The sequence below is a fragment of the Pinus tabuliformis genome, chromosome 3_1 (genome assembly GCF_031772625.1).
Source record: "Pinus tabuliformis cultivar Carrire ecotype Pingquan chromosome 3_1, CPIR1, whole genome shotgun sequence".
NCBI classification, from domain to species: domain Eukaryota; kingdom Viridiplantae; phylum Streptophyta; class Pinopsida; order Pinales; family Pinaceae; genus Pinus; species Pinus tabuliformis.
Window position 1 is genome coordinate 849,415,071 of NC_142301.1, and position 25,377 is coordinate 849,440,447.

Genomic DNA, 25,377 nt, shown 5'->3' on the forward strand with positions numbered 1-25,377 from the left:
ACCTCGTCCAGACTAGTAGGGTTAAACATCAAGATGGTGTGTCTAAGGTAGCTATGCAAGCCACCAATGTATTTCAGCAAGGTTTCCTAAGTCTGCAAATATACCCCTAACAAGAGAGCTCTTCTCCTGAATTCTTGGGTGTAGTCTTGGACACTCTGACCCTTAAGTTGTCTGAAATTTTGCCAATTCATAATGGCCTTCTACATGTGAGCAAGAGGATAAAACTATTTTTTAATGGCTAACAAAAATTCAGGCCATGTTAAGGTAACCTTACCAAATTTCTTGATCTCCTCTTTAGTCTTGGCCTCCCACCAGACCAATGCTGCTCCATCCATTCTCAAAGAAGCCAACTGAATCTTTGTGGCATCATCATGCATATTTTGGATCCTCAAGTAAACTTCCAACTGCCTAATCGAGTTGTCAAGCTTTTCTGCATTCACTTCACCATTAAACATAGGTAATTCAAATTTTACATCAAGCTTCAAAAAATGACTTTTTCTAGAGGATCTATGCTTATGAACAGAAGAAGACGAGGATGAAGAGGAAGAAGGTGAAGATGGGGGTGGTGGATCACCATTTCCTCCATGTCCTTTCTTGGAATGATCATCATCCTTCTTACCTCCTGAAGAGCCCTCTCCTTCATGTGGATGTTTGGACCCTTCTCCAGCCAATTTCTCATTTCTTTCTTGGTACAATATCTTCACCATTTCAGTGAGGTCCAAGAAAGCCTTTCTGAAGACTCTTTCTTCTTCTCTTGGATCTGTCTCTGTAGGAATTTCTCCTTCATGTTCAGACATCCTTAAAGCTTCTGCTGAGACTCTTGAGGGTGAAATTGAAGGTGGAGGTGATGGCTCTCTGGCCTTCCTTGACTGAGGATTCTCTCGTTCTCTAGTCAACTATCCTTCCCCTCTTTTAAGTTTCAACCTGGTAAGCATCAATACTTTGCAAGACAGTTAGAAGATCTTTGCACAAAAACCCTGAGCTCTGATACCAACTTGATCTGAATTTGAAACTACTTGAAATTTGTTTGCAAGGTATTCAATTCAGAATTAAACATGTTTAAAAGATTTCCATGTCTTGCAGAAAGAAAACACATGAAATTTGCAGCTGTTCATGACCCATTTAAGCATAGCAGAGTTATTTCCTTTTACTGTTTAACACATTAAAACGAATTTGATCTACAAAATAAATCAACCACAAATGCAAAAGAAGTTGATAAAGCAGTTCACCCCCTCCAGGGCTACCTCTACTGGGTCCAAAGCTCCCAACCAGGCTTGTCCTTGTTTTTATTAAATGCTCAAATTGAAAATACAGCTGAATAGAAGCATCTATAGGAGAAATAGATGGTAAAAATGGATTCAGAACACTTGAATCCTTCAGGATTGACTATTGGATCACCTCCAATGGATACCTGCAACCCTATACAGTCTTCACAAAACTGGGCCCTGGTGGCTCCTAGAACTTTCACGGCTCCAAAACCTCTGCAAATGACCTTAGATGGCTGTAAGACCTGCACCAATGGTTTCAGAAGGTCGAAAATACCCAAAATATAAAAAAAATTCGTCCAAAAACGACTTTCTTAGCCAAAGTTATGGCCATTTAAAGTTTCTCCAGTTTGCCCCTAGAAAAACTCCAGCTAACTTTAGTTAACTCCAGTTAGCTCCGCCAGTTATGGCGGGTCCGCCAAATTTGGCTCTCCTGCCAAAATTCCGCCAACTTAACTGCAGTTACATTTAATGTTTGGTGGTTGCCTCGGATTTCGTGCCCGACGGAATATTCCTTTTTTTTTTTTTTTTTGAAAAATTAAAATTTCTAATGTTATGGACAAATTCTTCTTTTTGCCATAACTTCCTCATACGGCGACCGTTTTTCGAACCGTTTGCGGCGCCGGAATTGGGAAGACGAGCAATTTCCAGTCATTCAACTTTGAACTAGTTCTAAGCACTTTAAATTTTGAGCATTTTACGACACTTAGGACATGAGCACCTGATCATTTATTTAGATCCCTTATTGTGTGCTTTTAACATCCACTATTAATGTACCATTAGGTTATTTTTCTTTAGGCGTACAATGCAAGTCCAAATTATTCCTTTTTTTGTTCTTCTTGCTTCCTTTTACACACCTTTTTGTAGTATTCTTTGTGCTTGGTAAGGACATATTCTTCATTGTTTTGTTTCAAAGACTTTATTATGTTTGTTCTACAGTCACATGCTATGTCCTCAAAGTTATTGCACTTATAATATTGAATATGGTAATCAAGTAGGGGAGAAAATGAATTGTAGTTTCTATCAACAAACCCATGAGAACTTCTAGTTTTATTTCTCACGTAATAATTGTTTGAGGTACTATAAGAACCTTTATTTCTATATTTCACATGAAACAATATAAACTTTGAAACGGGAACTGATACTGTTACCCGTTTTGTAGAGGTGGCAAAAAATGACCCGATTTTCAAAAGTGTTGATGCAGAATACACATGTTTTTTTAAGAACATGGTTTTTGGAACTTTAATTTTTTTCATGTGCATTAAGTTTTAGAATGGTAGTGATTTTCATCCTGATTTTAAAAAGTGAGTATTCTGCATCACACCCTTTTTTTAAAAGACCTATTTTTTGACTTTAAATTTTCTAGTGTGTGAAATGTAAAAAATTATTTTCTAAATTTGATAGTTTTTGAAGTCGTCATTGTATTCATATTTTCTTGTTCTCTATCTTATTTTTTTTTTTTTTTAGTGGGGTTTTTATTGTTTTGCGTTTTTAAATTAGAAAGTCGATAGTTTGAATTTTAGATAATCTACATATTTAGATATCCTTAATTAATTTTTCAATCCACATGAAATAATTGTTTCTAAAAAACAACATTTTTTAACAATGGACATAAAAAATAACCATTTTTAACATAAATATAACAAAAAAACTAAACGTTTTGATAATTTTTTGCTAGAATTAACATGTCAAAATCACAATTTTTATACAAAAATATTAACTAAAAATGGTCAAATAATAGTTTTTTTATGAATTTCATGTCAAAAAGATAATAATAACTACTTTTTTTTTCAAAAAATAATGATTAACTTAAAAATCAATGCAAAAATCACATATTACCAATATTGAACGTATAACAACCCTAATTGAGTGTTTATTCTTCTCATAAAATGTCAAAGTCAAAACATTGCAAAGCTTGAGTTACAAGCATAACTTAAATTTAATCAACAATGTCACGTAATCCAAACTCTTCGTCCTCTAGAGTTTCATCATTGTCCTCTTCCACAATATTTTCTGTTTCATTTTGCTCATTTTCCTCTTCTAATGGGTCTTTCATGTCTGCAAATCCCCCAATATATGTTTTTCCATACATTCCATGTAATGGTGGTTGGGGTTCCTTTGCCTTTTTTTCCACACGTGATTCACTAAAGTCCCCTTTCTTCAACCCAATTTCTTGCATTGCATCTGGAAGAAATTGAAGAGCATTAATTCTTTGCTGAATGAAATTGCATTGTAATGGATCTTTCTCAATTGCAATGCAATTTCTTCCTTTTTGAAGGCAGCATGCTAGTGTTGTACCTAATTATCAAGCACAAAAAAATAATGAAGTAAATTAGTACAATGACATATTAATTAAAAAAAAGAACATATTGAAATTCAATTCCATGTGGCAAAACGTACCTGAGCCAGAAAATAAATCCAGAACCCAATCTCCTTCATTTGAACATATGTCTATAAGATAGTTAATCAATAATTGTGGTTTCTGATAAATGTTAACTATCTCTCCTTTCATTTCTTTGTCTTCATATGTTAGTTTTCTCACAACAACATCATAAGTCAGTATTTGGCTATGACTCTTTTTGTCCACCCGATTAAAAATCATAGACATATGGCTATCATCTTTTGCCCAACTATCAATATGAATGAACTCACAGTGATTTATAAATTGTTGATCTTCATTGTCAAGAAGATTTGACTTTTGCCTGTAGCATAAAATAGTAAAAGTTCAATTAACTTGTACATAAATTAATTTTTCAACATTAATCAAATATACCTTTAAACATCTTACCATGTAAGCTGCATCCTTGAATTTGTTTTCCCCTTGAAGCTTGACAATAACATTGCCAATTGTGTGTCTGAATGAAATGTCACAAATCTCCATAATGGTGATGACGTCACTTCCTTAAATCCCGCCACCACTTTATTAAAAGCTGGATAAGTATAAGGGTCAATATCATAGCAAATGTTTGGAATATTGAAACCATGAGGAATATCTGCAATAACCAGGGCATAATCCCTTTTTGGTACGAGTTTCGCAATGTCTTCACAGTCGCCTTGTATTACTTGATATTGAATAGTGTCTAGCCCATTCCAAATGAAATGATTAAGAGTTGGATCAAGTTCAACATTCTTAATACGTTGCTTTCTCAGTCTTTCAATCTTTATTTTTTCAATAAAAGTCTTGAAACTGTTTGGTGCTCCATTATCTTCTTTCTTCATCTTTTACCAAACAAACAAATGTATGTGTAAGTTTTAAATTAAAAATAGTACAGATATGATTAAAACTGAATGTATAAATCAAGTTACCTTTTTAAATGCAAGATAAAAAGCTTTCAATGTTGATGTAGAACTTGAATCTGGATAGTTGCGTACAACATCATCCCAACTATCTTCATTCAACAATTTAACCATTTGTTCCTGAATTTTCATGTAAACTTTGTGACTGCATAGATAAAGTAAGAAAAAGTTAATATAATGATATGTATAACAAATACTACCAATAACAACATGTTTTATTTAAAAGATAACTATAATCCTGGAAATAAGTAAAAATAATTCAGCAAACTTACTTTTGAAATTCTTCAGACATTTCTTCCAATGATAATTCCCCCGACTTCACACGAGATAATATTGTTTTGACAATTTTTTCATCTTTCACTCCTTGCATCGCCCTCCAAGGCGTGATGGTCATATCTTCTGGAAGTTGCTTCAGTTCAGGCGCTGATTTATTGTTGCTACATATCAATGGCTTAGACTTTTTGACCCTTTGGTTTTTAATGCGAATGTCTTCCCACATGCTAAAAATGTCATCAATCAAATTCCAAATATCTCCAGTTCTAAATGCCAATTGGAAAATGTTATCAACACCTCTGAATAAATCGCTAGATCTGTTGTCTTTTCCACTTTTTGAATTGCCTTTATCTTCAATTTGATAGCCTATTTCCATACAACATTCCTTTCGGAAATCTGCAGTAATATTGATCTTATCCCCACCACATTTTTCTAGGAATTCACTATGAATAAATCTAACCTTTTGGATCAAAGTCATAAACATCCTATATTCATTATCTGAATTATGATCCCATGCCACTAACTTTGCTTCTGTTTCATTTAAACCAGCATAAATGATACATTTCATTGTTTCAAAACGTGGGTTATTAGGATATTCCTCCATCAATTGTCTTTGAGCTTCAACAGAATGGTTCCCCCCAAGCACATAATAATTGTATTCAAAACATTTTGACTTATCAAATGCTTCTTTGTTGGGAACTTGAAGTGGATCAACAAGAAGCACAACTAACCACATGAGCATATGGATTGTACCTCATCAATGTCTTCAAGTTGTGAACATGCAGATGATGTGGCTTTCTGACTTGATATTGGCATTGTCCTTCACTTGCCTTATAGGTTTGTCTGACATTTAACTGAAATGTACGACCACCATCAATTAAGTTTCTCTTTGTCAAATTCTGTTGAATGGCATTTTGTTTTGTTTTGATAATGCCATCACCTAAATCAGCTCCTGGTGTAATGATTTCTCTGCTTTCTTTTGAAGTTTCACTAGGTTCTTGACTGCTGGTAATGACTACTTCAAGATCTTCAACTCTACTTTTTTTCGTCTTAACATTCTCAAGAGATCTATTCTTGGGCATTGTTACTTTTGGTCTTTTACGACCTTCCGCAATTTCAATGTCATCTTCAGTAATGGCAACATATGCTTCATTGTCAATTTCAACTTCATCGTCCTCAAAAGTAACTTGTTTACCCTTGCTAGATTTATCCACCAGAGGCCTTTTTTTCTGATTCTTTGGATGTAGTTTTGTAGCATCATCAATTACTACATTTTCCATGTTTTGCATATCTTCTTCTGACACTGAGTAAAAATGGCTGACAACTTTCTTGATATCATGCTCTATGAAATGAATGCCTCCCAACATAATTGAACAGCTTTCAACAAAATTCTGCCAAACAAAATATCATATGTTAATATAAACAAAGTTTAAAAATATAGCGAGACATTTTCAAAACACAAAATAAAAATACAAATAACAATACTTACCATGTTTTGTGTCATATCATTTACGATTTGTTTACACAACTTTGTAGATACCTCTCTCCTGTCATATAATGAATATGATAGTCAGTATTTAATCCTTTCATGTGACTTGGCAGCTTTTGTAAGTACGTAAACAACTTCAGTGTTTGGTACCGAACACATATCTATGACTTTTCCCATCACCTCCAAATTTTCATTATTATTGGGTGTATCAATGTATAGATATATATTCACAGTTGTGCTCTCTCTTTCTTTCACATACCAGGCTCTTGATGGAAATTTCACCTCTTTTGAACTTTTCCAATCTGAGATTAGCTTCTTATCACTTAAAGCACTTGAAATATTTGTAGGTATGAGCTCAGGTGGAGTTCGTTCACCAATGTTTTTTGAAGATACACCTTTAAGACTCCTTGGTCTAGAAAGATTCACATAAATTTTCCTTGATGCCATTTTCCTAAAAAAAAAACACATAAATTAGTAAATAAAAAAACATATTAACTTAAATTAACAACAAAAATATACCATAAAATTTTTATTTGTATAATCAAAATTGCCCTCCCCCTCCCCCGACCCGCCCCCCAGCCCACCCCCGGGCCCCCCGCCCGGGCCGCCCCACCCCCCTCCCCCGACCCGCCCCCCAGCCCACCCCCGGGCCCCCCGGGCCGCCCCGGCCCCTCCCCCCCCCCCTCCGCCCGGGCCGCACCACCCCCCTCCCCCCCCCCCCCTCCCTCCCCTGGCCGCCCCCCCAACCCCCGCCCCCTCCCCCCCCCCGGGCCGCCCCACCCCCCTCCTCCTTCCCTTCCCCTCCCTCCCCCGGCCGGGCCGCCCCGGCCCCCGCCCCCCCCCCCGGGCCGCCCTACCCCCCTCCCCCTTCCCCTCCCTCCCCCGGCCGGGCCGGCCCCCCCCACCCGGGCCGCCCCCTCCACCCCCCGACCCCCCGCCCAGGCCGCCCCACCCCCCTTCCCCTCCCCCTCCCTCCCTCGCCCGACCACCCCCGCCCGGGCCGCCCCCTCCCCCCCCGGCCCCCTGCCCGGGTCGCGGGGTGGGGCGGCCCGGGGGTGGCCCTGTGCAGGCGGAGGGGGCGGGCGGGGTGGGCGGCGAGGCCGGGGAGGGGCGCGGGAGGGGGAGGGGCGGGCGGGGTCGGGGAGGGGGAGGGGCGGGAGGGGTGGAGTGGCCCGGGCGGGGGGAGGGGGAGGGAGGGGGGTGGGGCAGCCCGGGCGGGGTTGGCCGGGCGGGGGAGGGGGGTGGGGCGGCTCGGGCGGGGGGGGGGGGGGGGGGCGGCCGGCCGGGGGGGGGGGGCGGCCGGCCGGGGGGGGGGGGGGAGGGGGCGACCCGGGCAGGGGGGGCCGGCCCGGCCGGGGGAGGGAGGGGGAGGGGGGTGGGGCGGCCCGGCCGGGGGGGGGGGGAGGGGGCGGGGGGTGAGGCGGCCCGGTGGGCCGGGGCGGGGGCGGGCGCCGGGTGGGCCGTGCGCTAGGTGGAGGAGGGGCGGGCGGGGGTGACGGGGAGGGGGCGGGGGAGGGGGAGGGGCGGGCGGGGTGGGGCGGTGCGCTGGGTGGGCCGTGCGCCGGGTGGGGGAGGGGTGGGCGGGGGTGCCGGGGAGGGGGAGGGGCGGGCGGGGTTGGGCCGTGCGCCGGGTGGCGGCGGGGTGGGCGGGGGTGCCGGGGAGGGGCCGGGAAGGGGGGAGGGGCGGGTGGGATGTGCAGGGGGGCCGGGGTGGGGGCGGGTGCCGGGTGGCCCCGGGGTGGGGTGGGCTTGGAAAATTTTTTAATTTAAAAAAAAAATAGGGGGGGGGGGAGGGGTTGGAGAAGGGGGGAGGTGTGGCGGGCGGGGTGGGGTAGATAGCAATATTAAAATTTGGCTTGGAAAATTTTTTAATTTAAAAAAAAATATTCTTCATTAAAGTAATTTAATATGAAAATTTCGAAAAAATAATTGAACTTACCTTTCAATTGCGACAATTCTTCGTTGTATATATTGTTGATAGCAATATCGCTGCTCCACAAATTCACGAGTCTTTCAAGGGACTTCAGAAAACCTAGATGTGAGGCGAGTAATAGTGATAGTGAAATTTATTATATAAGTGAAATTACGAAGATGTTTTTCCATACGATTAATGTGGGATAGTTTGTTTTACATTATTATAGAGCGAATATTGTAGAGTTGTTTTACAACGGATTGAATGTGGGATTAATTTGTTTGAGAATATATTATAAAATTAAAAAAAAAAAAATTGTTAAGTAAATATTATATACTTTAACTATTAGAATAATTAATGTACAAGTTGTGATTTACAATTTGAATTTTAGTGATTTATTTCATAAAAAAAATTTAGTTTACGTTTTTCAATCAATTGTAGAATAAAATAATAAAGGTAAATAAATCTAACAAACTTTTGGAGGGAAATATTTTCGCGAAAATTTTTGGAGAGAAATATTTTCGCGAAAATTTTTGGAGGGAAATATTTTCGCGAAAATTTTTGGAGGGAAATATTTTCGCGAAAATTTTTGGAGGGAATAACTTTGGAGGGAATATTTCATTCTTTAAGCTATATAATATTCTTAGGAGACTCCATTTGTATCATTCAACATTTTCTATTTGAAAGTGATGGATTGATCTGATGGTGAAGTTTCGGTTTATACACCATCAACATCTTCATCGTGTAACAACTCTATTCATATTGATGAATATAGCGGGAATTCTTCCACTATGAATAGAAAGTCAATTCTTCCACTTAGTCCCGATTCTAAAGACTACGAGAGCAGCACTGATGAAAGAGGGGATGGAGAATTTCAAATTAATAAAGAGTCACAGATTCTACTTAGTCCAAATTCTAAGGACTATGAAAGCACCGGTGATGAGGAGCATGATGGTGAAGTTCAAAAGAATGGGGTGTCACAATGTCCACTTAGTCCTAATTCTAAGGACTATGAGAGTAGCAGTTTTGAAGAGTGTGATGGTGAAGTTCAAAAGAATGGAGGGTCACGATGTCCACTTAGTCCTAATTCTGAAGACTATGAGAGCAGCAGTTTTGACGTGCATGATGGCGAATTTCAAAATAATGGAGTGTCAAAGTGTCCACTTAGTCCTAATTCTAAGGACTATGAGAGCAGCAGTGATGATGAATGTGATAATGAATTTCAAAAAAATGGAGTGTCAAAGTGTCCACTTAGTCCTAATTCTAAGGACTATGAGAGCAGCAGTGATGAAGAGCATGATGATGAATTTCATAAGTATGGAGTGTCACAGTGTCCAGTTAGTCCTGATTCTAAGGACTATGAGAGCAGCGGTGATGAAGCGCGGGATGCTGATTTTCAAAAGATTGGAGTATCACAATGTCCTCTTAGTCCTGATTCTAAGGACTATGAGAGCAGCGGCGATGAAGCGCGGGATGATGATTTTCAAAAGATTGGAGTATCACAATGTCCTCTTAGTCTTGATTCTAAGGACTATGAGAGCAGCGGTGATGAAGCGCGAGATGATGATTTCCAAAACATTGGAGTATCACAATGTCCTCTTAGTCCTGATTCTAAGGACTATGAGAGCAACAGTGATGAAGAACAGGATGATGCAGTTAGTCCTAATTCTAATCAGTATAAAGGTAGCAGTGACAAAGGACAGGATGTAGCATCTTCAATAAGTAAACAACCACATTTTCAACATAGTCCTAATTCTATGGACTATGAGAGTAGCACTGACAATGTACATGAGGAAGAATATCCATTAAACATCGAGTCAGATTTTCCATTTAGTCTGAATTCTAAGGACTATGATAGTAGCACTGAAGAAGGGGAAGATGAAGGGTATCCTCTCAGTCAAAATTTGAAAATCAGAGCTGATCATAGTGTGGATAACATTCCTCTTAATGATGATGAAAATCCTTATAAAAATGATGGAGATGTTGCCAAGAAATATTGTATCGAGGAGTAGGAGCAGACCTTTTCGTATCAATGCAAGCTATTCTAGTTATACAAGGGGTACAACAGAATATCTGATGAGAAGAAGTTCTATCAACGCTCTCATTTCAAGTGAATGTTGCCAAAAAAATTGCTTGAAACGTATGGATTTCACATTTGCATTAGAAAGCAGGAAGAGATATTTGTCAATGAATAAAAGCATGCAAAACTCATATTTAGTTGGCTGCATGCAATCTACATTGTCAGGTTATGATTATCATATTAGGAATTTTTTATTGTGTAGAAAAGCTTTCAAATTGTTTCATTCAATTGGGAATTTTCGTCTCTCGAGAATTCAAGAAAATTTGGAAAAGGATCCCACATTTTATTCAGAAGTACGTTATAAAAGACAGTTTGGGCCATTATCAAATACTGCAATGTCATGGATGAAAGATTTCTTTTCAAAGCATGGAGAGTGTATGCCAAATAGAGAGACAATACATATTCTAGATAATTTTTCAAGACGAGAAATCTACAACTTATACAAAGAATATGCAGAAAGTGCTGAGGGACAGGGCCACTTTATTACATATCAATATTTTGTGAAGATATGGAAGAAAGAATTCAATAATGTTCGTATTCCTAAGAAGACAAGGATGGGGATTTGCAGTACATGTGCTTCTCTTAAATCAAAAAGTGACAAATGTGAAGGCTCAGAAAGAGGTAAGTGTTCATAACTTTTACTTTTAAAATTGTATAGTCATCAACTATGAAAACATATTTCTTAATGAATTTCTTTTATGTTGTGTAGATTTAATTGTCAAAGAACTTCAGGAGCATCGCGAACAACAAACAAATGAAAGGAAGAAGTTGTACAAGCATCGAAAGAAGTGTTATGATAATCCAAATAAATATTTGGGTTTGATAATTGATGGTATGGACCAGAAGAAAACACTTTTACCACATTTTGTTCGCACACCCAAAAATCTACAAGAGGAAAATTTTATTCACTTTCACTTGGTCGGTTGTATGGTCTTCAATGGGAAAATGTTGCCAAGGGTGTACTTCACAGCTCCAAATATTCATAATGATGCAAATCTGACCATAACCATAATTCATGATGTGATTTCTCATTGGTCTGGTAATCTTCCTGAAGTTTTGTATCTACAATTGGACAACACTTGCCGTGAAAACAAAAATCAGGTTGTTTTTGGGTATCTGAACATGCTTGTTGAATTGAGAATTTTTCAAAAGGTAAAGGTTGGTTCCCTTCTTGTTGGGCACACTCATGACCATATTGATCAGATGTTCAGTCGTTTTTCAGTCACATTGAGGAGGAAGGAAGTTGGGAGCTTGCCATCACTAATTGAATGTATTAAGAAATCATACATGCCAGAGCCTACTTTTGAAGTGTTGGAAGAAACTGTTGACATGCGAAGGTTTATTCTGGGATCATATGGTGAGGGGAAATGCATTGAACAACTTAATGACATTAGCTTCCAACATCAATTTCGTATCAAAAAAATTGATGGGAAAACACTAATATGGGGCAAGAAGTATTCAACTACTACAGAGTGGGCACCGTCATCAGGATTGCAATTTTTGAAGTTCATTCCAGATCATCCAATATTTGCATCAAAAATATTGTTATTACAATCAGTTGGTGAAGTTCAGAATGCACGTAGACAGAACAGGGCTATAAATTATTCTGATTGCCTGGAAGAAATTAAAAAATGTATTAGATATACATATGAGTACTTTGACATTGCTGATTCAGTTTGGTGGGAGTCATTTTTCAATAATCAAAGTGATCTCATTTCGACAACAATAGATGAAGATATACCTTTGAAAAATCCATTTATTTGGCCACAAAATGTGTCAAATGAACATGAGGAAGTAAACATTGTTGAACAACAACAATCTCAAGGTATTATTAATTCTTCACAGGCAGAGGAAAGAGAGATGTATATAGGTTCCAGAAGATCTCGTGCACAACGTGAAGCCATGGAAGACCTTTATAGGGGTTCAGTACAGGATATTAAGGAGGGTTGCATGATTGCAGTGCTAGCAGATGGAGATCCGAATGACTATCCATTTTGGGTTGCTAAAGTTATAAAGGTCTTTACAGAAAATGAGGATGTTACAGGTGTTGAAGTACATTGGTATGCCACAAATACACACCCATTCAATGGTGTGTATAAGCCAGAGATGGTAGTTGACAAAAAAAATGGTGGAAAAAGAAAAAGAAAGGGTACAAATATAAATCGCCGCCGCACAGACATATTACAATTGAAGGATGTTGACATACTTGTTTATGACTTCAATTTAACAAAGAGAGGAACTCTTCGCTTCAAGACGACAAAGATTCTGAAAAGGTTGTTACCAGAAGGAACAGTGTTGACATGGGACTCTGCTGAAACCAGTCGTAGATCTAGAAGACTTTTGAAACCTGGAATCTTGGGCATGCATGTGGACTCAGATGGGGCACTAGTTGATGACAGAGAAGAATATGGAACATCTTCGTCAGCATCCAGTCACTCATCTGAAGATGTGAATTCTGATGGTGTGCAAGAAAATATGAGTGATTTTGAATAATTGTTTAAGACAATTTATATAACTGATGTATGCATCGTATCTTCAAATAAAATTAATGTTTTCCATATTTTGTTAAATGAGAAGTTATGAAGCATTTTTATGTTGTTGGATTATGTCTTAAGTATGATAAATTTTATTGTTTAAATATCTACAATGCAATATCAAATTAGAGATATAATGTCTGTTTTATTCAGTGTACAAATAAAGACTTTTGAATTCATTCAGTGATATAATTTGTTCATAATGTCATGTTTTTTTAGTTTTGTGGTTGAAAACATGTTAAATTTATACTTAGGAAAGAAAAATGATATTCTACCAGAAAAATTAATGTGTTTTTCCTTAAAATTTAACTTTGTTTGAGACATAAAAAATTGGTTTTATTAGCATTGTTTAAAAAGTATGAAAATTGACCCTAAAAAAAAAATTTCATTATTCCAGTATCAACACTTTCGTTCTGAAGCTATATTTTGCAGGAAAAATTCGTAGAAAATTTCGTAGTCACTGCCATTTTTAAAACAGCCGCAAAATTGACACCTAAAAAAAAAAACATCGTTCCAGTATACACACTTTTCGTTTTGAGCACTATTTTTGTGGTTTTTTTTTGGGTTTTTGGGCCAGAGTTCCTGTTTTGAGTTTATAGTTCCCGTTTCAAAGTTTACATTGTTATGATCACTTCTTGCATAATCTCTACAATATACTACTTTAATTATTGCAAGAAAAAGAATAGCCACTGAAGAGATTTTGGTGTTGTGTTGTGAAATGCCTTCTTAGTGAAAGCCTCTTCTGAACTCACCCTTATTGTTCTTGTGGGAAGAATTAGGTTTCCACTGATCCTAATTTCCTTTCTTGCTGCTACTTTCATTTTGATGGAGCCTTTGATAATATTAAGATAACTTTTATATGATTTTCTTCCTTTTCCTTTTCCTAATGACTTTGTGACCTTAGTGCTTGCATCTCCCTCGGGGCTATTTTGTTTTTCGTCATAGCCAAGACCTGTCTTGATGAATGGAAATGTTTGGAAATAGAGAATATTATCTAATATTTTAACACTCTTTCCAAACTTCAAACTCATATTCAATTGATTAGTTGTTTTTTCTAGTCCCTATTTTAAGGAAACAACTTCAAGTTCTAGATTCTCATAATTTTCTTCCATTTCTTTCCATTGGAACCTCACTAGTTCCTCTATCCTTTTTGCTTCTTCAAGTTGAGTCTTCAAGATGATAGTTTCTTCTATTGTTTCATCAGATCATAATCATTCTTTTCATATATCCACAATTTCTCCTTCTTCTTTTTATTCTTTTCCCGAGCTTGCCTATTTCTTCTAAGGCACTTTGTTCAGATGAACTATTGTCCTCTCTAGAGTAAAAACTCTTCTTCTTATTATATCTTCTTCTTATGAGTCTATAAGGTTTTCTTTTAGTGTTATGTTCTTCTTCTTCATCATTGTATTCCCTTTTTCTGTATGGAAATTTAACAACAAAATGTCCTACTCTACCATAAATAAAACATTTGAATGACATCTTACCTTTCGATTTGCCAAATCCTCTTTTTAGCATTCTCATAAATTGTGCTTCTTCTATATCCAATTCATTGATGGAACAATTATAATTTTTTTTTCTTATTGTATTATGTAATACTTTGAACTTTTCTTACTTATGTGATGAGATTTTTTTTTCTATCCTCATCTCATATAAAATGAGAATCCCATACAACTCATCCATCATTAGTTTATCCACATACTTCATTTGTTCAATGGTAGAGACCTTGGCATCAAATCATAAGTGGAGTGACCTCACGGGTGCTTCACTAGGGGAGCAATACCATACCACGTGGGTTCATATTGGGGGATATTTATTGAGGAAAAAGTGACATAATATATTGGGTGATATATAGGGGGTAGAGGGTTTTTATATTGGCAGGTATAAAAAATGGAGCCCAAAGTTAATGAAGAAATATAAAGGGGTATAAAAAATGTTAATGAAAAATTAGATACCTCCAATATCTAGTGAAAGTAGGGGTTTTTAAATAGGAAGGTGTATTGGGTTCATATTGGTAGGGGTTTAAATAATGTCCTTTTTAGAGGTAATTTCCAATATGTAGTCAAATTAAGGGTATTGTTTAATATGCCACGAACACATGTGATATGTATGAGGTTCATTGAGTGAAGCCCCCATGAGCGACCTTAGCACATTTTTCACAATCATTGATTCTTCAATGTTCTCAACAATTCCTCTGATGATGCTAACAATTTCACCACAAGGGTGAAATAGGCTGCAACATTTTCTTCATATTTCATTTTCAAACTCTCAAACTATTGTCTATGAGTTGAGAGCTTTGCCACCTTCTCCTTGTCATCACCTTCATAAGTGTTTTGAAGTTTGTTACAAATTTAGTTTGCCAATTCATAATGCATCACCTTGACAAATTTTAATTTTGACAAAATACATAAAATAACATTCATGGATTTTGCATTATGTTCACTAGCCTCCTTCTCAGCCGCTTCTGCTAGAAGGGTTATGGGGGTTGTATAACCAATAAAAAAATTACAAACTTAAGGAAAATTGAACCTCAAAATGAGAACTCTAGTCCAAAAAAGCCTTGCATAAAAACACAAAAAACCCTGAAAACGAAAAAGTGTTGATGCTACATCAACATTTTTTTCCTTGGGTTAAAATTCCATTTTTTTGAGTAATGACATTAAAAACCAAAATTTTATCAACAAATATGACAAAACACCCTAAAAATGAAAAGAGTTGATGCTCCATCTACACTTTTTTTTTGGGTCAAAATTTCATTTTTTTAAATAATGACATTAAAACCTAAATTTTGTGTGCAATAAAGATGGAAAACACCCCGAAATCGAAAAGCATTGATGTTGTATCAAAGCTTTTATTATTTTTTGTTAAAATTACAACATTTTTTAGCAATGACAATAAAAATAAAATATCATGACTCCAAAAAACCTTTAAATACCAATTTTCGACAATAACATTAAAGATAAAATATCATGACTCCAAAAAAAATAATTTTCAATCATGGTGTTAAAAATAAATATCATGACTATGAAAAACCTTAAAATTTTGATATTTTTCAACCATGGTGTTAAAGATAAAATATAATGACTTAAAAAAACCTTAAAATTTTGATTTTTTTTAGCCATGGAATTAAAACCAAATATCATGACTGAAAAAACTTTAAAAGTGAATACCTAAATCAAAGAGTCATTATACTAAGAGTAATATTTTCTTCAATGCTTTAAGTATAACTCTTTAAAACTCTTAGCCTAAGACAAGTTGATAGATTGCAACGAAAATTTAAAAATCAACCATCAAATTGACATGCAACGGGGGTGAACTTGACCCATTGCAATGGAAACTTAAAAATCAACTATGCAATTAACACACACGAGGGGCGAACTTGATCCATTGTAAAAAAAAAACTGAAAATCAACTATTAAATTTGCACATAGTGGGGTCGGGTTGCTAGTCAAGCATCAACATAACATGACAGCGAAAAATAAATAAAAAAAGAAAAATAAAATAAAAAAGAAAGTTTAAAAAAAATAATAAAAATTAAAAGAAAAACTAAAACATAAAAAAAAAGAGGCTAAAAGAATTAAAAATGGAAAAAAAAATCACACATAATATGTATATATATATATATATATATATATATATATATATATAAAACAAAAAAAACATAATAAAAAAATCAATAATAACTAATAAAAGAGAAAAATTGAAGCATTTTTTTTTAAGAAAATAATAAACAATTTAAAAAAAAAATAAAAACAAAACAAAAACAAAAAATATCTCATTAAAAAATATAATTAAAAAAAAAAATTAACAAAAAAATTAAATAATAACAAAACCAAATTAAAATAATAAAATAAAAAACAAATGATAAAAAATATAAAAAACATTTTTACAAAAATACAAATTAAAAAAAATGTTTAAAAAGTATTTTTTTTTTCTATTGCTCGACTTGCTCTAGCGCCAAAGGGCTACAAGCATGACGGTTTGAGTGGTCACCACCACTCTAGCCGCCTTTCCTATGACCCTTAGGAGCCAATGCAAGGTAGCTCATCGATTCCTCGACCCCCAAAACCTACAATTTTTTTTTGTTTTGTTAAGTTGTTCTTGTTATTATTATTATTATTACTGGCCTAGATCCATATTAACCCTGGATCTATGAAGCGCTGAGAGGGATCCAATCTCCGGAGGTGCAAACCTTTTTTTCTAGTGCAAAACTTGAGAAAAAGTTTGCACCTCGAGAGATTTGATCCCCCTCGGCACTTGATAGATCTGAGTTAAGATGGATCTGTGCTAGTTATATCATCCTATATAATATTTATATTTGTATCTATGTGCCTCTTTCTTATTTCCTTTCTCTATCTCACCCCCCAAACATACACACACTCTCTCTCTCCCCCTCCCTCTTCCTCTTCGCCCCTCTCTCTTCCCTTCTCTCTCTCTGTTCTCCTTCTCTCTCTTCCCTCCCACTCTCCTCTCTCCTTCTCTCTCTCTCCATTGCTCCCTTGACACTCCCTCTCTCTCTCTACCTTTCTCCCTCTATGTGTTTCTTCTTCCTTCCCTCTCTCTCCCTCTCTCTCCCACTTCCCTCTATCTCCCCCCCATCTCTCTCTCTCTCTCTTCCCTCCAACTCTATCACTATCTCCCTCGCTCTCCCCTCCATATTTGTGCCTCTCTCTATCTCTTGCCCTTCTCTCCCTCACTCTCTCTCCATCTCTCCCTTGTCACCCACTTTCTATCTCCACCTCTCTCTCTCTCTATGTCTTTGTTCTTTCCTCCCTCTCCCCCCCTCCTCTATCTGCCTCTCTCTCCCCTCCATCTTTGTGCCTCTCTCTCTCTCTCTTGCCCTTCTCTCCCTATCTCTCTTCTCTCCCTCACTCTCTCTCTCTCTCCATCTCCCCCTTGTCTCCCCCTCTCTCTCTCTATGTCTTTGTTCTTTCCTCCCTCTCCCCCCCCCCCCCCAATCTGCCTCTCTCGCTCCTCCATCTTTGTGCCTCTCTCTATCTCTCTTTCACTTCTCCTCCTATCTCTCTTCCCTCCTATCTTCTCTCCCTTACTCTCTCTCCATCTCTCCCTTGTCACCCCTCCACTCTCTCTATGTCTTTGTTCTTCCTCCCTCCCCCTCCCCTCTCTCTCCCCCCATCACTCTCTCTCTCTCTGAGCTTTGTCACTATCTCCCTCCCTCTCTCCCCCTCCCCTCTCTTCCCTTCACTTTGCTTGTTGTCATTGCTTGGATCCTTAGTTAACATGGATCTATGATGCTTATTACTAATACTATTTACGTTATATAAATTTCACATCTTTAAATATAAAAGTATCCTTATTTTAAATTTTATTAAAACCTTAATTTAATTTCTAGATATATCTCAAAACTAATTATAACCTTTTTCCTTTTAGTTTCAATTAAAAAAATGTTATAAAATTAAATTAAAATAAAATTTTTTATTGTGAAAGTTACGGTTTTTGGACACGTGGTATTAATATGCCATGGTATTGTAACAAAGTCTATTTACACGTTAATAATATCCATGGTAGAGTGGGGTGAATTTCCATGGTTAAGAATCTTGTCATATTGTTATAAAATATTTTGATTGTGAAATAAATTATTTTTTTTTGCATGTGGTATTGAAAAGCCATGATATTTGCCCATGCTGTTGTAACAAAGTCTATTCACAAGTTCATAATATCAATGGCAAAGTGGGGTTGAATATCCATGATTAAGAATCTTGTTATATTGTTATAAAATATTTTGATTGTGAAATAAGTTATGTTTTTTTTGGGCTTGTGGTATTGATAAGCCATGGTATTGGCCCATGGTATTGTAACAAAGCCTATTTACAAGTTAATAATACCCATGATAAAGTGGAGATGAATATCCATGGTTAAGAAATTTTTTGTATTGTTATAAAATATTTTGATTGTGAAATAAATTACGTTTTTTGGGTATATGGTTTTGATAAACGATGGTATTGGTCCATGGTATTGTAACAAAGCCTTATTTTTACATAATAATATCCACAGTAAAGTGAGGGTGAATATCCATGGTTAGGAATCTTGTCATATTGTTATAAAATATTTTAGTTGTGAAATAAGTTATTCATGGTATTGGCCCATGTTATTGTAACAATGCCTATTCACAAATTAATAACAAAATCAAAATATAACAAATTGAATTTTATTATTTTTATTACTTTAACTTTTTATTATTAATTGAGCCAACATTTAAATGTTTGCAGTCATTGCCGATCACTTTTCAATTTATTTTATTTTTTATTTTTTAATTAAGCCAACATTTAGAATTGTTTACATACTTACACTACACCTACACATCTACTCTGTACTGGGCAGCGCCTCTTGACACAATTATTATTTTGTTTGCTAAGTTATTTGAGTCCTCAGATGACTTCAAACTAAACCTTTGGCTTGAGAAAACATGACACAAGGGCATCTAAGTTGTCAAAATCACCTCTGTGTCATCTACGCTGTCAAAATCACCTAGGGATCGCACTTGGCTTGGGCCACAAAAACCCTTAACATGGCTAATTTTTTTCACAGAGAGTTTCGAATCGGTGACCTTCACTTCACAGAGTGCCTTAACAATACATCCATTACCATCTATTATATGCCCCGTGGGAATTTTTTATTTTTATTTTTAATTTTGTATAATAAGGCCTGATTGATGTGTCATATTAGTTCATGTAATCAAGCCAACAATGAATAAGGTCTTCGAGTGGCAGTCATGCATCATGAAATTCCTTCAAGCAAGCTTAGTCTTAGTTAATTCAGACTGTTTAGAACATTCCCTCTGAATCCTCCTTGAGATCAACCTTACATTGGCTCTCATGCTCCAGTTAAGATTTATGTATTAGTCCATTTGCTTCCTCCTTCATTCCATCTTGCAGGAGGTCAACATTGATAGTAGAAACATTGTTTTCCTTGCCAAAATTCTTAGAGGTCAACACTCAAGGTTCAATGAATCTCGACAAGCAGATATAGTTAGAGAAGGAGGTACAACCAAACGGGGAGGTCGAGGACAAAGGTGCCTACCATGCTCTCCATGGCATGATGAAAATATTTAATTGTTCAACTCGGATATACCAACCCACAACTACAGTTTAGTGGCTTCAATGGAGGCTGAGGAACACAGGGGTTTGGGAAATGGTCATTGGGTAGTTCGAAATTTGTTAGCAAGACACCTTTGTACCTTGGAAGAAGCTAGAGGAGGGGTAGAGTGAAGGATGATGTAGGCGATAATTAAATTCAACAACACCCATCTAGTGTCGTGCAATATTTCCATGGCTATAAGAATTGATTTTCCTCCTGTTCCCCTAACTTTGACAACCACTAGCTCCATGGAAAGCTATGTGATTTGAATTCCTCCCACCAGTTTGGCTCCCCTCCTCTCCAAAGTCCTTTAATGGAGGATACGAAAGGAAAAGGTATTGTGGTAAAAGGCTCCCCTCCTAGTCAGAAGCCTGAATCCAAGGCATATAATCAGTTGAAGCTTTCACTAGTGAAACCCAGACCACTAAAGGCGAACCTTCTTAGCAAGAAGTGAGTTCCTATGAATACATCATCGTTGAAGAAGAGAAGAAGGTACATCTGATAGCTCTAGAGCAAGAGAAGAAGGCCACAACAAAGCTCAACAAGCACCAAGCAGTTCCAGAGGCAAGTAAGAAGCATGAGTAGGTCTCTTATTATGCTTTATTTGTCTTTGTCTTTCTTCAAATTACATTTTTGGTGAAGTTTCAATGGTCACATCGGTAGACATCCTTTTTGGAGGGCCTTTGTATGCCATGTCTTCATTTTTGTATGGCTCATGTTTTCCAACCAAATTTTTGCTCATACTGAAAGAATGATATGGTTTCCTCTTCACGGGCAAATGGTCCCTCTTTAGTTCCTTTTAGTCCATAACTAGCACGTTGCAAACTTCTTCTTATCTGAACACTAGCCTTACAGTTCTTAGAATGTACTCTATGTAAAATATTTTTGGTAATGTAATGTTTCCAACTTGCTTACAAAAAACATTATTTTTTAAAAATTATTTTGTACTTCTTTTATTTTTTTTCTTTACTTATGATTTCTTTTTGAAGAGATTTTTTTTCAATTTTTGAATTTTTATTTTTTAGTTTATAACATATATACATATACATATACATATACATATACATATACATATACATATATATATATATATTCTTATTTCATTTTTTTAAATAATTTTTTATTCTAATTGGTTTATAACGTTTCAATTTGTTTATTATTTATTTTTCTTTTTCTTTTTTTTTTGCTAATTTTTTCTTTTCTTTTTTTCTTCAAATATTTGCTTTTTATATATATAATATTTTTTTGTTTCATTTTTTAAAAATAGATTATGATTCTAACTGGTTTATAACGTTTTAATTTTATTATTATTATTATTATTTTTTGCTAATTTTTTCAATTTTTTTTTCAAATATTTGCTTTAAATATTTTTTTTATTTTTATTTTAAATTATTTTTGTTTGATTTTATTTTATTTTTAATTTTTATTTAACAATTTATTACTATTTTATTATTTTGTTTTTTTGGGTTAAAGTTGTTTTTATTTTTTTAACATTTTTTTTGTTATTTAATATTATCATTTTTGGACATAAAATTTATAAAAAAATTCATAAAATTTGCTATTTTTTCAACTTTTTATGTTCAATTTTTTTTCCATAAAATTCCTTTATTTGACATGGCATTTTTAGCAAAAAAAAAGTCCTAAACTGTGTATTTTTTTAATTATATCTATATACAAAATGTGTATTTTTTGTCAAATGTTTAAAATTATTATTTATTTAGTGACAATGTCAAAGGCTCCTCTCCTAGTCAGAAGCCTGAATCCAAGGCATATAATCAATTGAAGCTTCCACTAGTGCAACCCACCACTAAAAGCGAACCTTCTTAGCGAGAAGTGAGTTCCTATGAATGCCTCATCGTTGAAGAAGACAGAGAAGAAGGTAAACCTGACAGTGCTGGAGCAGGAGAAGAGGGCCACAACAAAGCTCAACAAGCACCAAGCAGTTCCAGAGGCAAGCAAGAAGCTTGAATATGTCTTCTATTATGCTTTATTTGTCTTTGTCTCTCTTCAAATTACATTGTTGGTGAAGTTTCAATGGTCACATCGGTAGACATCCTTTTTGCACAGCCCTTGTATGCCATGTCTTCATTTTTGTATGGCTCATGTTTTCCAACCAAATTTTTGCTCATATTGAAAGAATGATCTAGTTTCCTTTTCACGGGCAAATGGTTCCTCTCTAGTTCCTTTTCGTCCATAACTAACACGTTGCAAACTTCTTCTTATCTGAACACTATCCTTTATAGTTCTTAGAATGTACTCTATGTAAAATATTTTTGGTAATGTAATGTTTCCAACTTGCTTACAAAAAACATTATTTTTAAAAATTATTTTGTACTTCTTTTATTTTTTTTTCTTTACTTATGATTTATTTTTAAAGAGATTTTTTTTTCAATTTTTGAAATGTTTTTTTAGTTTATTATATATATATATATATATATATATATATATAATTAACATTTTCTTATTTCATTTTTTTAAAATAAATTTTGATTCTAACCGCTTTATAATGTTTTATTTTTATTATTATTATTAATTTTTTTGGCTAAGTTTTTCATTTTTTTCCAAATATTTGCTTTCAATGTTTTTTATTTTTATTTTAAATTATTTTTGTTTCCTTTTATTTTTTTTAATTTTTATTTAACAATTTATTACTATTTTATTATTTTGTTTTTTTTGGGTTAAAGTTGGTTTAATTTTTTTAACATTTTTTTGTTATCTAATATTATCATCTTTAGACATAAAATTTATAAAAATTTCATAAAATTTGCTATTTTTTTCAACTTTTTATGTTCAATTTTCTTTTCCATAAAATTCATTTATTTGACATGGCATTTTTAGCAAAAAAAAAGTCCTTAACTATGTAATTTTTGTCAAATGTTTAAAATTATTATTTAGTTAGTGACAATGTCAAAGGCTCCTCTCCTAGTCAGAAGCCTGAATCCAAGGCATATAATCAATTGAAGCTTTCACTAGTGCAACCCAGACCACTAAAGGCAAACCTTCTTAGCAAGAAGTGAGTTCCTATGAATACCTCATTGTTGAAGAAGATAGAGAGGAAGGTACACCTAACAATGCTGGAGCAGGAGAAGGAGGCCACAACAAAGCTCAACAAGCACCAAGCAGTTCTAGAGGCAAGCAAGAAGCTTGAATAGGTCTCTTATTATGCTTTATTTGTCTTTGTCTTTCTTCAAATTACATTGTTGGTGAAGTTTCAATGGTCGCATTGGTAGACATCCTTTTTGCAGGGCCTTTGTATGCCATGTCTTCATTTTTGTATGGCTCATGCTTTCCAACCAAATTTTTGCTCATATTGAAAGAATGATTTGGTTTCCTCTTCACTGGCAAATGGTCCCTCTCTAGTTCCTTTTAGTCCATAACTAGCACACTACAAACTTCTTCTTATCTGAACACTAGCCTTTACAGTTCTTAGCATGTACTCTATGTAAAATATTTTTGGTAACGTAATGTTTCCAACTTGCTTACAAAAAACATTATTTTTTAAAAATTGTTTTGTACTTCTTTTATTTTATTTTTCTTTACTTATGATTTCTTTTTAAAGAGATTTTTTTCAATTTTTGAAATGTTTTTTTTAGTTTATATATATATATATTCTTATTTCATTTTTTTAAAATAAATTTTGATTCTAACTGGTTTGTAACGTTTTAATTTTTTTATTATTTTTTTTGGGCTAATTTTTTCATTTTTTTTTCAAATATTTGCTTTAAATGTTTTTTATTTTTGTTTTAAATTATTTTTGTTTGCTTTTATTTTTTTTTTTAAATTTTTATTTAACAATTTATTACTATTTTATTATTTTTTATTTTTTTTGGGTTAAAGTTGTTTTTATTTGTTTTTTAACATTTTTCTGTTATTTAATATTATCATCTTTGGACATAAAATTTATAAAAATTTCATAAAATTTGCTATTTTTTCAACTTTTTATGTTCAATTTTTTTTCCATAAAATTCCTTTATTTGACATGGAATTTTTAGCAAAAAAAAAGTACTAAAATATGTATGTTTTAAATTATGTCTATATACAAAATGTGTATTTTTGTTAAATGTTTAAAATTATTATTTATTTAGTGACCCTTTTTTTTAAGTATTAATTAACGATAAATAAATAGATAAAAGAATCCTAACTTTGACATATTCTTATTATTACTTTGCAAAAAAATTGAAAATTTCATTTAAAAAAAAACAAACATCTCAAGAAGAAAAGAAGAAGAGGAAGAGGAAGACAACTTGAAAATTGGGTAAATAATCAACATTAAAAAAAAACATGCATACTTAAGACATAAGAATATTTGAAGTGTCAAAAATATGTTCCGGTATTGACTCTTTTCAAAATCAACATGGAAATCACCAACAATTTTTTTTTTTCCACGCTTAATACGTAAAAAAATTAAAGTGTCAAAAGTAAGCTCCCAAAAATAAAGGGGTTGATCCTGTTGAATTTTGTAGCTATGGTTGGTCTTCATAATTAATATTTTAGCCTAGAGAAAATCAAGTCAGCCTCCTCATTGGTGAAACCTTGTTGTGGCACCCATTCGGCCTCCCAAGATATATATATATATTTCAACCTCCTTACTTTCAAATGTCGGACAATCAAATTTTGGTGGCTTAGTAAAATCAACAGATGTATATGGATAGCCAACATTAGATGTATCAACAAGGTCATTGTTAACAAGATGACTGTTGTTAAAGCCATGGGTTTCATTAGTTGCTTGGATTTTCTTGGTTTGATAATTCAAAACACAAGATTCTTCATGGATGATAAATGGAGATGAATCGGTAGGAGTAATTTTATGAACAATATGAGCTATAGAATTTTCCTCTTTAGATGTTGAGGATTGAGAGTCAAAAGAGAGATGAAAAATATTTTCATTCTTTTCTTCCTCTATATGTAAGACATTACTACCTTGTAGCTATGGTCAGTCTTCATAATTAATATTTTAGCTTTGAATTATGTAAGACATATTCTTCAATGTCATTTTCAAAAGAAAGAAATTGGATTTTCAAAATTTAATATTTTGGCCTAGAGAAAGTCAAGTTAGCCTCCTCATTGGTGCAACCTTGTTGTGGCACCCATTCAACCTCCCAAGATATATATATATATATGATTCAACCTCCTCACCTTGGCACTATTCGACCTCACCAGAGTTAACTGAAAAATAATAGTCACGCAATGCAATGTAAATAACGATTAGATGCAATGAATAAAAAAGCAATGTAAGGAAATGATGCTAAATGAAAAATAAAAAGTAATGCAATGGAATAAACTAGATGTGAAGACAAACTAGAGCCACATGTAAGTGAAACTAGATGCAAGGAATGAAGCTAGCTACAAAAGCAAATACATGAACAACTACTCCAGTGAACAAGAAAAATAAACTAAACCTAAACCTAATCTAACTCAAAAGGAGTTTGGGA